The following is a 14,165-nucleotide window of genomic DNA, read 5'->3' as shown; positions in this document are numbered from 1 at the left end:
GGCGGCGTCCTCCTCCTCCTCCTCACCGCCTCCCCCAGCCCCCAAAACCCCTGGGCCACCCCCCCCCAAAACCCCCCCCCTCTGGGCCGCCGTCTGAAGAGGGGGGGCCAAACCACCCCCAAAATTTTTCTTGGAAAAAATTGAGAGACTTCCCCCTCTTTCCTCCCAAGAGAACAAGGAAGGGGGATTAAAAAATATATATGTATATATAAAAGTTTTCGACTTCTCTCTACCCCCCTCTCCGTTGCTTTAAATATATTTAAATTCTGAGGGGGGCGCTCAGAAATATTTCTCAGAGCTGAGGCACTAAGATGGCCGCCTTGAAATTATTTTTAAAACAACCCCCCCTCCAGCACCGCCACCCCCTCCATGAAGAAAGGGAGAGGGGGGAAAAATCCCCTTTTAAAACAAAATGGCTGGCTTAATATTTCATTTTTCACCCCCCATTCTCCTCCCTGTTACACCCCCATCTCCAAGCCTCTACCCAGAAACCCACAAATTTCTCCCTTTTTTTATAACTGATTAGTGCACAGATTAATAGAGATATTTTCCTTGTGTACTGAGTGTGTGTGTGTGTGTGTGTGTGTGTGTGTATATGTGCACGCGTGGGGGGGCATGAAGGATTTCTGCATAAAACAAAAATGGCTGCTGTGACTAACTCCCCCCTTATAAAAAATATTTGAGGGGGGGGCATTAATCAGTACTCATGCTCAGTCTGACATCAGCATAAATTGTTAAAGGTTAACTAGTTAGATACTAGTCCAACTAGATTTAATTTTTTTCTTTTCTTTACTAGTCTCTTCCTCCCCACCTCCCTTCTCTTAAAGAAAAGCTTTTTTTTTTTTCTGAATACTTCAGAAGGGAGTGGTTTGATGTGAAGGTTTTTTTCCCCTTCAGGCATTGAAAAGGAAAAAGATGAAATATATGTTGGTATATAACTGTTTCTGCATATCTCATTGAAGTCAAAATGCATTTAATTGTGTACATATCTTTTAAGTGAGAGGTGATAAAGGATTTTTTTTTCTTTTTTCTTTAAAAAAGTGATAGAAATCCTAGTGACTTTTGGGGGAGAGATATGAATAGATACGATGATTGAGTTTTTTTCCAAAGGAGTCCATGTTTGATTCTCCCCTTTGCCCAGCCTTTTCAGTGATTTTTAATTGTACGTTTATATCTTCACTCTTTTAACTTCTTTACCTTACGCTCCCCAATTGCTTGAATAAAAAATTCATTTGACTTGGGAAATTAATTTAGGGGTAAATAGAACAGATTTTTAGAATAAAGCAGAAAGAGTCAAATCTAAAGATTGTGAAACGATTTTCTCTTTTCTCCTATTTCAGTATAATTCCCTTCCTCCATGATCTCCAACACTGATAAAGTGGAAGAAACCGTGGAACCATGAAAGAAAAGTGACTGGGACTGAAAAAGATAGAGGTAGGGGGTTACACTCACATTTTCATCTGATTTTGAACCATGATTTCCAACTTTACCCCAGTGTTTACCTTAAAAGTAGTACAGAAATCAGATGGAAGATTGAAAAGAAGTCCAAAAGTAGCTTTCTCATCCAGAGACTTGATCAGAGAAGTCGTAAAATAAAATTTGCTGATTGAGCAAAGCCAGCAAAGGAAGAAGGGTGAATAGCTTGTTCTTGTCACCCTTTTTTTACTCTAGTTCCCTCTCATTCTTTTGATCTCACTTTACTCCTTCCCTTGCTTCCTATCCCAAGCCTGGGTAATCATTTCTCTCCTGGGCTGTTTCCTTGCCTCTTATGTATAGCTGCCAGCCACCCAGCAACCCCTCAAGTGTTCAGGAGCACCTTAAGAGGGAGGAGTAGGTAGGCAGCAACCAGAAAGTATTAGTAACAAGGAACAGTGCACATTTTTGCTTAGCAGGCTAAAATGCTCTTTATTGATGTGCTACTACACACACACACACACACACACACACACACACACACACACTCACACACACACACTCTAATGTACTTTATTGAGCATTGATTTCCATCTTTTTCTTAACCTGGACTTTGGAATTCTCTTGCCTCTGCTCTCATCTCATTCCTGTATGAGTCTTCACTCTTATCTCTCTTCCATTTGATTTTGTTTTGTCCTCTTTCTCAGTCTCTCTTCCTGGCCTATCTGGGTAGCTCCCTTTTTCTGTGTCTGGGCTTCTCTATATGTGTATATTTTTCACTGAGACTGCCTTTCCCATCCTTTTGACTCTCAAGTTCTATTGCTTCTAAGTGACTATCCATCTCTGTCTTCTTTCTGTTTACTGCTGTCTTCCGGGCTCTGATTGCATGTGCCTCTTTCTCATGTATGCCTGACTCCCTCTCTTTCTGGCTTCTCTGTGTGTGTCTGGGAAGAGTGTCCCCACGTGTATGTGGGCAGCCCTGCACATCATGTGCGCCGAAGTCTCTCTGCCTCTGTTCCCTCTCCCTCTTTGCTCAGCGCCTCTGCCTGCCTGCCACATGTGCCATGAGCTGCAGGTGTGGGTGACTAAAGGTGGCTCTGTGCATTCATCATTCTCGAGAGTGTGCTTTGCATATGGATCTGTTAATTTGCCTGATTCTCCCTTTTGTCCATCTCCCCCTCTGCCTGACCACATCTCCTGTTCTCTTCTCTCCCTACTGACTTCTTGATTTTTCTTCTATCCTTGTTTCTGCCTGTCTCTCTACCTGTTTACTCCTGTTATAGTGTCTGTCTGCCTGCCTGCCTGCTGGTCTGCTCCTCCCTGACTGGCTGGCAGCCTTTCTCTCTCTCTGGTTGTCTGTCTGCTTCTCTGGCTGTTTGCCCACCACTCTCTCTCTAGCCATCTGTCTCCCCGCCTGCCTGTCTCTATCACTTTTTTAGCCTTGGCTTTTCTACCTTGCAGGCCCTGTCGTGGTCTCTGTATTGGTTTATCTTACCCTTCTACTTGTTCCTCTTCTTATTTATGTGTGTTAAATTCAAGATTTTTCCTTGCCTCCCTTTTTATCCATCTTCTTGCCTGTCTGCCCTACTTACGTGCTGGTATCCCACTGTTTAATGCTTGTATCTTTTTAGTCTGTCTGCTTATCAGCTTTTTCTCCCTTGGCTTCCTCTATCCCAATATCTTCATCAACGTTGAAAGGCTCTCTACCCCAAATCTCCCAGTGAAACACTTGTCCCAAAGTCTTATCTACCTTCTTGCCATATTCCCTACCTTGCCTGCTCTCTCTGCTTACTTCTGTTTCAGTTGTCTCTTTTTCTGTCTTTTTGGTTCCTCAGACAGTCTTCTTGCCTCAGTCTTTTTGCCATTTTCCCAGTCTCTCCCTGTCTTCCTTCCTTTTTGCTGTCTCTCTGCCTGGCTAGCGCTTGCTGTCCATATCTCTGCTTTCTTTCTTTTTTCTTCTTTTTTTTTTTTTCAATTAACTTCTAAATAGATAGTATATACACATGGTACAAAATGTTTAAAGTACTAAAAGTGTCATGTAAAAGAGTAAGCCTCCCTTCCCATCTCTCTTCCCCAGCTCCTAATTCCTCTCCTCAGAGCCAGTCACTACTTCATGTTTCTTGATATTGTTCCAGAGAAGAGCTTACACATATATGCCTACTTGCTTTTTGCTGCGCTCCTTCTTGCTTCTCTCCCAGTTTTGCTAGATGCTTTTTCCTCTGTTAGTCTGTCGGTACTCCTTTCTACTTTGCTGGGCGTGCCTTCTCTTGCCTCTTTTTGACTCTGCTTTATGGCACTTATCTTTTTGATTGACTGGTTGCTAGTTGCATGCTTTCACTTAAGTCCTGAGGAGCACTTAGGACGGGCTTGCTCTCTCCTAATCTAGTAAGTTATCTTGACGACAGCATACCTCTGCTGGTCTCTTCATCACTGAAATATGTATGTATTAAGAAAAGACATGAAAGTACTGGCAGTAGTGAAAAATATTATACAAATATAGGTACAGTTTAATAAGTACAGATAATTTATAAACTGAGCTTACGTGCACGCAGAGTAGATAGAGGGCTGCTCTGCCTTGCCCACATCTGTATGAATTCTTTAAAGGCAATATGAATCTAGATTCTATTAAGTTTAGCAGCACCCTTTGGCTTTTGACCTAGGCCTGTCCAAGAAGTTTGTCTTCCTCCTAGTCTAAAAGTCTTTGTTTCTTACTAAAACTTTTTTCCCCTTTTCATCCTTCCTTTGGCTCCTCTCACATGCCACCTTAGTGATGTTATAACTCATTGGGGGAAACAAAGACACAGTCTCTCTGCCAGTCTCTTCAGAAAGATGATGATAAAACTTTTACATACAATGTTCTTTCATATCTGCATTTTTTACTGCTGGTATTTCTGAATTTAACAGTTTTAGCCTCTATCTCTGTGTCTCTCTCCTGTCTTTCCCTCTCTCCCTCTCACTTCTCTTTTCTTGGTGCTGTCTTTTCTCTCTGTTGAGCTCCATTCTAGCCTCTCTTTCTGATTGGCCACCTTCCCTGTCTTCTGTCTGATTGGCCTGTATCCCTCCATCACCCCATCTGTCTGCTGGATTCTTCCTCTCTGCTTGCAATAATGTATGTAATAGCACTTTATAAATTATAAAGCACTGGGTAGTATAAAACATTATTATCACTTTGTCTTCTTTCTTTCCTTATTATTTTCTTCTTTACTCTGTCTGCCTTTTTTCTCACTACTGCTTTCTGTTTGTCTGTCTATGTCCCTCTTGGTGATCTTGCCTACCTCTCTGTCACTCATTCTCCTTTCTCTCCTTGCCAGCCTGTCTGTTTTTTTTGCCATCCTTCTCTTATGTTTCTTATTCTGTGTTTCCAGGTTCCTCTATATTTCTTTCAGTTCTTATGTTTCTCATTCTGTGTTTCCAGGTTCCTCTATATTTCTTTTACCTGTCTATTCTGTCTGTTCCTAGGCCTTTTATCTGTGCCTTTATATCTCGCTGTCTCTAGCTGCTTGTCTCTCTGCCTGTCATTTTCAATGTGAGCACCACTCTGTCTTTTGCTATCTTCCTATACTTCAAAAACTAAAATAAAATAATTAAAATAGCATATGACTAATTAGAAGAGAATGTTTTTTGTTTTTAATGAGAAAACCATTAAGGATAGAACAAGGAACTCAGGCATGCAGCTATCAAATGCAAACCAAATATTAGATTGACCACCCCTCCCCTGAAAAAAGAATAACATTGTAAGGGACTCCCAAGCCAATAATAAGATTATTTATTTAAAGCAAAAGCAAGAAATTTATTCAAAGCAATAGTTAACATTTTTGGATCATAGAAAGTTATAAACCCTTCCCTCAGAAAAACAGTAAATATACAAAACGTCACATATGTTTTCATGGTATCATGAATATGCTGAAGTCTGTGGACCCCAGGGTAAAACCTTGATGTAGAGAACCAATGAAAATGATTAACTGAGCACAAACATGAATTCATGCAACAAAGCAGATCACAGAACTGAAAAAGCAATTTTCAATCTATGATTTTTTTCCCAAGGAGATATTAAAGGGATTCTTCGTCTTTTGAAATATATAGGTTAGTGATAATAATGAAAAGCATGTAAATGCTAAGGATATCTTGGAATTCTAGAGATGGAAGGTCATGTAAGCCTGTGGTTTCCAAAATGGCTAAGTAAGGTTGCCACCTATCCTTTCCTGGTAAGGTCTGTCCTTTGTTCTGAGATTATGTATTCCTTCTATATGTTTTTATAAGAAGTAAATATTTAATATATATAATATATATGCATGCTTGTATATTATAACAATATATTTTTAAAATGTCTTTTCTAAAAATGAAGTAGATCTATACGGAAGGATGCCCGTGATAGATTTTATAGAGAAAGAAAGAGAGAAAATGACTTTTTATACTTCTGTACAATTTGAACAAGACATACATATACTTCTTTTATAGTTACAAAATATTCTTAACATATTTTTATTAAAAAATGGTGATGGGTATGTAGATTTGGGTTTTGTTGTTTTTCATGTTCTTAGCACAATAAAAGAAACTCCATGTTGATCACTAACTTTTTTTTTTATGTTTTACTGGTCATTGAAATCTAAAACTCTAGGACCTACTGCTTTAATGTAACCTCTTCCTGATTTCATGAAGAAAGAAGCTTTAGTCCTTCATATATCATATATATGATTTGTAATATTTACATACCAACTATACTATTAAATGCATTCTTTTTTCTTTAAGTCAATTTACTTTAGATGAATGTCTTTTAAAGAGTAAATTCTGTAATAAAATAATATTCATAAATCCTTAATTTGATAGGGTAACTATTTTTCATAATTTATTTTAAAATAAAAATTAAAAAAAATAAAAGCATCTTGCATGCTACCAATGGTATAGCTACCATATTTTAAGAAATATCACTATAATCTAATTTTATAGGTACAGAAACAGGCCCAGATGTTAAAAGAATTGCCTAAGATCAAGTTAGTTATCAGGGACAGAACCAGGACTTGAACTTAATTTAACTTTCTACTATATACTAAATGACTTCTAAGTCAATAGGACTCCAAGAGTTCTATTAAAGGTACTAATATGTGAAATTGATGGTTACATATGTACCTATAATAACTATACTACATAACTGGCAATGGTCAATTTAATTGTATCTGTAACACTTTTAAACTTACATGTTTTCTGACACAGAGGTCCACTTCTTACCATCTACCCTGGAGAAACACTCATCATATTTATGCATAAGGTGACATGTACAAAGATGTTTCTTACAACATTGTAATAGCAAAAACTTGGAAACACCCTAAATCTCCAACAGTAAGGAATAGCTAAGGAAACTACGTAGCAATTAAGAAAAATGGGTTACATCTACATAGTCAGATTCTTTACTATGTTGTTGAATGGAAAACAAGCTGCAAAGTAATCTATACATTATAATATTTAGTTAATTTGTGTTCAAAGAAGCAAAAACAATGTACAGATACATTTATACTTATATAAATGGCTTTAAAACTTCTGGACATACACATACAAAATTGGTAACTGTGGTTCCTTTTAGGAAAGAATAATCAAGGGAAATATTTATCTTTATTAAAAATTCTGAATTTTTACAATGAGAAAGTATTCATTTACTATTTGTATAAACAAATTTAAGTAGCCTTATGATCACATTAACAAATGAAACTAAATGGGACAAAATGTAGTATGATTTCTCTAAAGAAATCATTCCTCACTAATCTAGTTCTTTGAAGAGAAAAATATGTAAGCAAGATATAATCAATGGATTAATGTACTTAGACTTTTGAAAACATTAGTGAGGTTCTAGTTTAAAAAGTAATTAAAATATGAGAGGAAGGAAGGAAAGGCATATGTAATATGGAACCATTGATAAACATATATATATACATGTGAATATCCTTAAAATATTCCTGGAAGGAAACACAAGACACTGTAGTAGTTACCACTGGGAAGGGAAACTTATTTTTTCACTGCGCATTTTTTAAAGCAACTCGAAAATTTTTTAGTGACCAAGGTATTAGACGGGTGGAGGGAGGAGAGACTTTTTTTTTTTTTGAGATCAGACATAAATACTCAAAATAAGTTATTTAACAATATCTGGTAGTGATGATTATTATGGACTATAAAATTTGAGTGTTCAGAGAAGAGTGATCTTGGGGGGCAGGGGTAAAGGGGACCAGTGAAGAACTTTCATATGTAGTTGTATTTGAAGCAGGCCCCAAAAGATAACTAAGATTTATACAGCATAGAGGAAGAAGAATAGCAGTCTAGTTTGAATAGGAAAGTATTTAGCAAGTGGTATGTGGACCTCATCTAACTCCAGTGGTAAATTCATGAAAGAAAGTTATAGTAGGTGTTTGTACCTCTCTAAAGGATAAGAACTGTTAATATATCAAGTGAAGAGTTGAGGCCAGGACCTTAGAGGAACCTTGAAGAATGGAAGAGAGAGAAGAAAAGCCAAAGGAAAAAAATAGAAATTGTTAAGTGGTAGGTACACCAGATAGTGTCATTGTGGTAAAGCAAGAAAACAGTTCCAGAAGGAAGGTATGATCATTGATGCTAGATGCTCTATGGAGGTCTAGAAGAGTACCCAACTGACGGTTCCTAAAAAAGTTAAATATAGAGTTACTATGTGACCCAGTAATTTCAGTCCTAGGTATATATACCCAAGAGAATTAAAATATGTCCACACAAAAAACATGTATATGAATCTTCATAGGAGCATTATTCACAATAACCCCAAAGTGGAAACAACCCAGATATCCATCAACTGAGGAATGGATAAACAAAAATAGAATGTATCTATACAATGGAATATTATTCAGCTATAAAAGAAATGAAGTATTAATATACACTACAATGTGGATGAACCTTGAAATTATGCTAAGTGAAAGAAACTAGACACAAAAGGCCACATATTGTATGATTCTATTTATCTGAAAGGTCTAGAATAGATAAATTCGTAGAGATAGAAAAATAGGCCAGTGGTTGTCAGGGGTTGGGAGAAGAGAGGAATGGAGAATGAAAAATAGGCCAGTGGTTGTCAGGAGTTGGGGGAAGAGAGGAATGGAGAAAGGGATTTCCTTTTTTGTTGATGAAAATGTTCTGGAATTAAGTATTAGTGATAGCTGTACAACCTTGTAAATATACTAGAAACTCCTGAATTGTACACTTTAAAATGGTGAATTTTATGGTGTATGAATTATATCTCAAATTTTTTTTTAAAAGACCACAAACTTAGAAAAGTATTGTATTTGGCAGCTAGTTTGGGTAAGGAAGTTACATAGTAATTAAAGATGAGAAGCCATTAAAATGTTGCTTATGGAGGTTTTTAATTTTAAAATTTTATCTATTGAGAACTATTTCATATGTTCAATAGACTACATAACATATACCAACCACAAAGAATAGTAAATGAACATATATATCATCTGGTTTAATAAATAAAACAGTAGTAAGATCTTTAAAGCCTCAGATGATCTTCTGTGTTCCACATCCCTCTCCTGCCCCACCCAGTCAGTATCCTGAATTTTGTGTTATCATTCCCTTTTTCTTTGAGATTCCCTTCCCACATGTAACTTAAAAAAATGTCCAACCTACTTAAAAGTTGAAGGAGTACAATGAACATCTGTATATAAACTCTTTACCTAGATTTACTAATGATTAACCTTTTGCCACATTGACAAAATAACATGAGCAAATGCTTATGATCTAATGTTAATTGCATAAAACAATATAAAATCATATATATAGTATAATTGCAACCATATAAGAAAATTCTAAAAGGAAGTGGTTAAAATGTTTATAGTGGTTTTTGCTGAGTGATAGGAATAAGAGTGATTTTTGTTTTGCATCTTTATGCTTCTCTACCTGGAATTTTCTGTGAAGAGCACTATTCTATAATGAAAAAGAAAACTAAGTTTAAAAAATTAATTTAAAAAATATATGGAGAGTAGAAATAGTATCATACTAACATTTGGTCATAAAGTTGGATAGTCCCAAAAAGGTAGTTTAAAATAATATGGAAAATAAACCTGGAAATAGACCATATACCTGAGGGAATTAATTCTTTATCTCCAGGGTTGCTTTCAGATCCCTCATCTTGTGTGAAAAGGCTTTTGCAGTCTGGCAATATACCCCTCCACTTCTCTTCCTCACTGTCATCTGTTTCCCTTGTGGTCATTCCTCTCATTTGTTGAAGACTGACCTGGCTCAGTCTTGCCCTCGACTTCCTAACTGGAGACCTTTCTCTCCATTCCATGTCTGGCAAAAACCAAACATTTTTTCCCTTTTGACATTGCCTTGTAACAATTTCTTAATAGTTTTTCATTGACTGGTCGGCTAGAAATACCTTACTTTCCATCTATTGTCAAGCCCCAGTTTCAGTAGAATGGCCCTGACACCTTTCCTTGTTGATTAACTGTCTTTCAAGTTACAGATTTGTCAAGTAAATGCTAGTCCCAAGCTGGCTTTCCTCCTGCCCCTCTGCTTGCCTTTGGGCCCTTTCACTATCTAGCTTTCTGGACAAGGAGAGCCATTGTCATTGCAGACTAAATTTGATGTGATTAGTAAATTAAAATCAACTAATTTTTAAAAAATTCTATAGCCTAATTATTCTAACCTTCTAATATTATAATTGTGTAACTCCTCAAATGTATTCCAGAGCCAAATAATGAAGTTATCAACTCCCTCCATTAGAGACGGAGTTTGAGTCCAAGTTCTTTCACTTACTGACAGTGATGCCCGGGAAGCTACTTATCCCTCAAGTCTCAGTTCCCTCATATGTAAAACAGGGATATTAATGCCTACCTTACATGGTTGTAGGGAGGATGAAGTGAGCTAACTGACATAAAGCATTAGTTATAAGGCACTCAATAATGGTAGCTATCATTCTAAACAATCAAGTTTACTATTAGCCATTTCTCAACTCAGACAGATTCACTGAAGTTGATTGCAAGGTGAGAAGATTCATGAATAGCACCTTAATCTGAGGAAGCAAAGTGCTGACTTTAGTTACTCTTGCACCCAGTAGTCAGCCCCATTTCCTTGCTTTCTCCTGCTTTATATAAGCTAAACTCTGGTGTAATAAGAAACAAACCACATTTTACTGGACTCATATAATTCTCCTAATCCTGTTGTTAGGTCAGGATCCAAATGTTAGTCACAGATATCGTTTACTGATTTTCTAATCATGACAGATGTTACATGGATGCTGGATAATGCCAAATCTTGGGAAATCCCAAGAGAAGCATTCATTACTAAATAGTGGCCAGCACAAGGAAAGAGAAAGAAGACTAAAATTTTTGAGTGCCTATTCTAAGCCCCTTTTATACTGCTGGGCATTTTCCCTATCTTATTTTAATCTCAACAACACTGTAAGGTAGTTTCTTTTTTGGTGACCATGTCCTGGTTTATGCCTGTTGTCCTTAGCGAAATTATAGTTCTATTAACTATATTTTATGGTTAAAGAAATGGATTCTAGAGAGAAGAAAGTTTCTGTGCATGGTTACAAACCTAGAAAACTCCTCCCTTCTGTAGTTGGATTTCTCCTGTGAACATCGCATTCATACCTCATCCAACTACAGTCTTCTCTAACACACCATTTCGCTGTTTACTAAATCCATGGAAACTCAGGTCCTTATCTTACTTAACCTCTGCAGCATTTCACACTGTTACCACGACCTCCTCTCAAATACCCTCTCTCTGGTTTCCATGGCACCATTTTCCTGAGTCTCTCTCACCACTCTGGCCTTTCCTTCTGAGTCTCCTTTTTCTCCTCCCCTCCCTTAGATATTGTTCCTCCTAGGCCTTCCACTTAGATCACACTTTATTCTCAAGATGACTTTGGCAACAATTACTCTGCTGATTCTCACACCTATAAGTCTAGCCGAGAGCTCTCTTTCAGGATCTAGTCCCATATATCCAGTAAGATCTGGACATCTGTATTTGCATGCCCCAGTTACTTCATACAGCTACTTTGTACAGCTAACTAAAAATCCATCATCTTCCTCCCCAACCAGATTCCTCTTCCAACATTCTCTTTTTCCATCAGTGGACTTATCTTCTCAGTCACCCAGGCCAGAAACTTAGGTGTCATCCTTGACAGGTCCCTCTGCCCCAGACCCTCTCCCAGTAAATTATTGAGTTGTACAATTTTCTCTTAACCTCAGTTCATATTCTCTGATCCACACTGCCACTAACTTAGTTCCAGCTACCGTCATCTCTTTCCCGGACTGCTGCAATATAGCATCCGTCTCTGTCTCCACTTACTTCCCCTCCTCTTTTCCCCGCTCCAATCCATTCTCTCTTGACGATGCTGACAAGTTACCTTTTAAAACACAGATCTGATCATGCCATTCTTGCTATAAAACCCTTGACCCTAAATTGTACACTTTAAAAGGGGGAATTTTATAGTATGTGAATTATATCTAAAAAAACTAACCTGGTTTACAAAGCCTTGCATGACCTGCTCTGGCCTTAAACTCTCTTATTGCCCACTCTCCCTGGGCCTCCCATCTCCTCTTAGCTCTACTGTGCTACACTTTGTTCTTCCAAACTCTCCATACACTGTCTCACCTCTTAAATTGTGTGCTATTTATGCCATTTATTCTTTCTCCTTACTTTCTTCCTCCTCTTCATTTGTCTACCTCCTCCTTGTCCTTCAGGTCTCAGCCTGAGATGATGCTTCAACAAAAAGTTTTTCCTGATCTCCCAGACTAGGTTTAGGTGTTCCTGAAGCATTTTATATTTAGCCCTTTTGTTAGCATTTATTACATTATATTTGTTGATTTTATGAATATTGATTAACTAACTGGCTCTGGGCTGAGCACTGGGCTAAGTGCTGGGTATTTGGTGGCAAATAAGAGACTTTGTCCCTGCTCTCCTGGAGTTTATAGTCTAAGAAGGTAGAAAGATGAATAATAAATAAGAAATTACACTAAATATTTTCATTGTAATTATGAGAGGGTGTGATAAAAAAATTGACATATCGAAGGGATCAGGGAAGAAGTCTCTAAGAAAATGACATTTAAGCAAAGACTTTAAGCAACAGGAGTTGGCCAAATGATGAGTGGAGGCTGGAATGTTCCAGGCAGAAGAACAGCTGGAATGTTCCATGTGAGAATGCCCTGACAGAAAAGAGCTTGGGGGAGTTTCAGAAACTTAAAGGCCATCATGGGAGACAAAGAAGAGCCTGGAAGAGCCAAATTATCAGGGCCTTGTCAATAGTATGGGTGTCCTACATCCTATTAAGAGGAGTAGAAAGCCTTGGAAGATTTTAAATAGGAGAACTTTAAAAGCTTCCCTTGGACACTGTGTTCAAGTGGAAGCAAGATGACAAATTAAGAGGCTCACAAACTTCTCTGAATCTCCCACTAAACTGTAAGCTTATTGAGAGCAGAAATTGTATCTTATTAGTGTGTCTAGAGTCCAGCACTGTGCCTGACATCGCAGATGCTCGGTATTGTATTAACGAATAAATGGATGGTGGGGCCAGGATTCCAACTTAGGTTTTCAAGAAAGGCTCTACTCAAGTATCAACACCCCAGCCCCCACTGAGACCCTTCAAAGACCACCTCTCCATCCAATCCCAAAACTAACTGGATATCCTTCCTTTTGTGTGGTTGATTGTATTTTCCAAAAAAATGGCCATAGTAATATCTCACATCCAACATGCTTCCTATTACAATCTAACTTTGCCATTCTTCCCACTGAGACATAAGATCTAGTTCCCTCCCTTTGGATGAGGCAAGGTCATAAAAGGTGATTCAGCTTCCTCCTGCTTCTCTTGGGATACTTAGTCTTGGAACCTAGCCACCATGCTATGAGGAAGCCCAAGCTACGCTCACATGGAGATGATGATAGCCAGCATCAACTTACCAGCATATGAATGAGCCATTTTGAAAATGAATCCTCCAGCTTCCAACAATTCACCCAGTTAATACTTTTTTGGAATGGAAATGAGTTGTCCTAACTGAACCCTGCCAAAATATAGATTCATTAGCAAACTTAATGATGGTGTTTGTTTTAAGGCACTTAAGTCTTAAAATGGTTTTGTTAAGCAGCAGTAGGTACCTGGAACAATATCCTATGTTTATCAGGGAGGGAGGCCGGTGCAACTCAGTGGTTAAGTGACTATCTTAATTCAAAGCCCACTTCTGCTACTTACTAGATGTATGACCTTTGGCAAGTTACTTAACCTCCCTGTGCTTCAATTTCCTTCTTTTTGCATTGTAAATAAAAACAGTACTTAAGTTTATTATGAGGATTAAGTAATAATACAAGTAAATGCAGATCTACACGTAAGACAGATCAATCTCTGTGATCATCTGAGGCAAGCCTCAGATTATTTGACCATTCCTCTCATGTGATTCTGGTTTTTTGTCTTTAGAATACTTTTGGTATTTGTATATATGTATATGTATATCTATGTGTGTGTGTATATATACACATACAGATATAGTAGCTTTTAGTACTATCTGAAATGATCTTGTCTACTTGTTTATTGTTTATCCCACCAGAGTATAAGTCTCAATAAAATAAGAGCCTTGCCTATGTTATTCACTGCTGTATCCCCAGTACCTGGAACAGTGTCGGGCACAAAGTGCTTAATAAACTTTTTGTTAATGAATAGCACATTCATATTTCTTGTGGAAGACACCCCTAGTTCCTACCCAGTATCCATTCTCTCCTTCCACAGTAGTGGACCCTACTTT

This window comes from Pteropus alecto, unplaced genomic scaffold (genome assembly GCF_000325575.1).
Source record: "Pteropus alecto unplaced genomic scaffold, ASM32557v1 scaffold398, whole genome shotgun sequence".
NCBI classification, from domain to species: Eukaryota; Metazoa; Chordata; class Mammalia; order Chiroptera; family Pteropodidae; genus Pteropus; species Pteropus alecto.
This window is presented reverse-complemented; position numbering follows the sequence as displayed.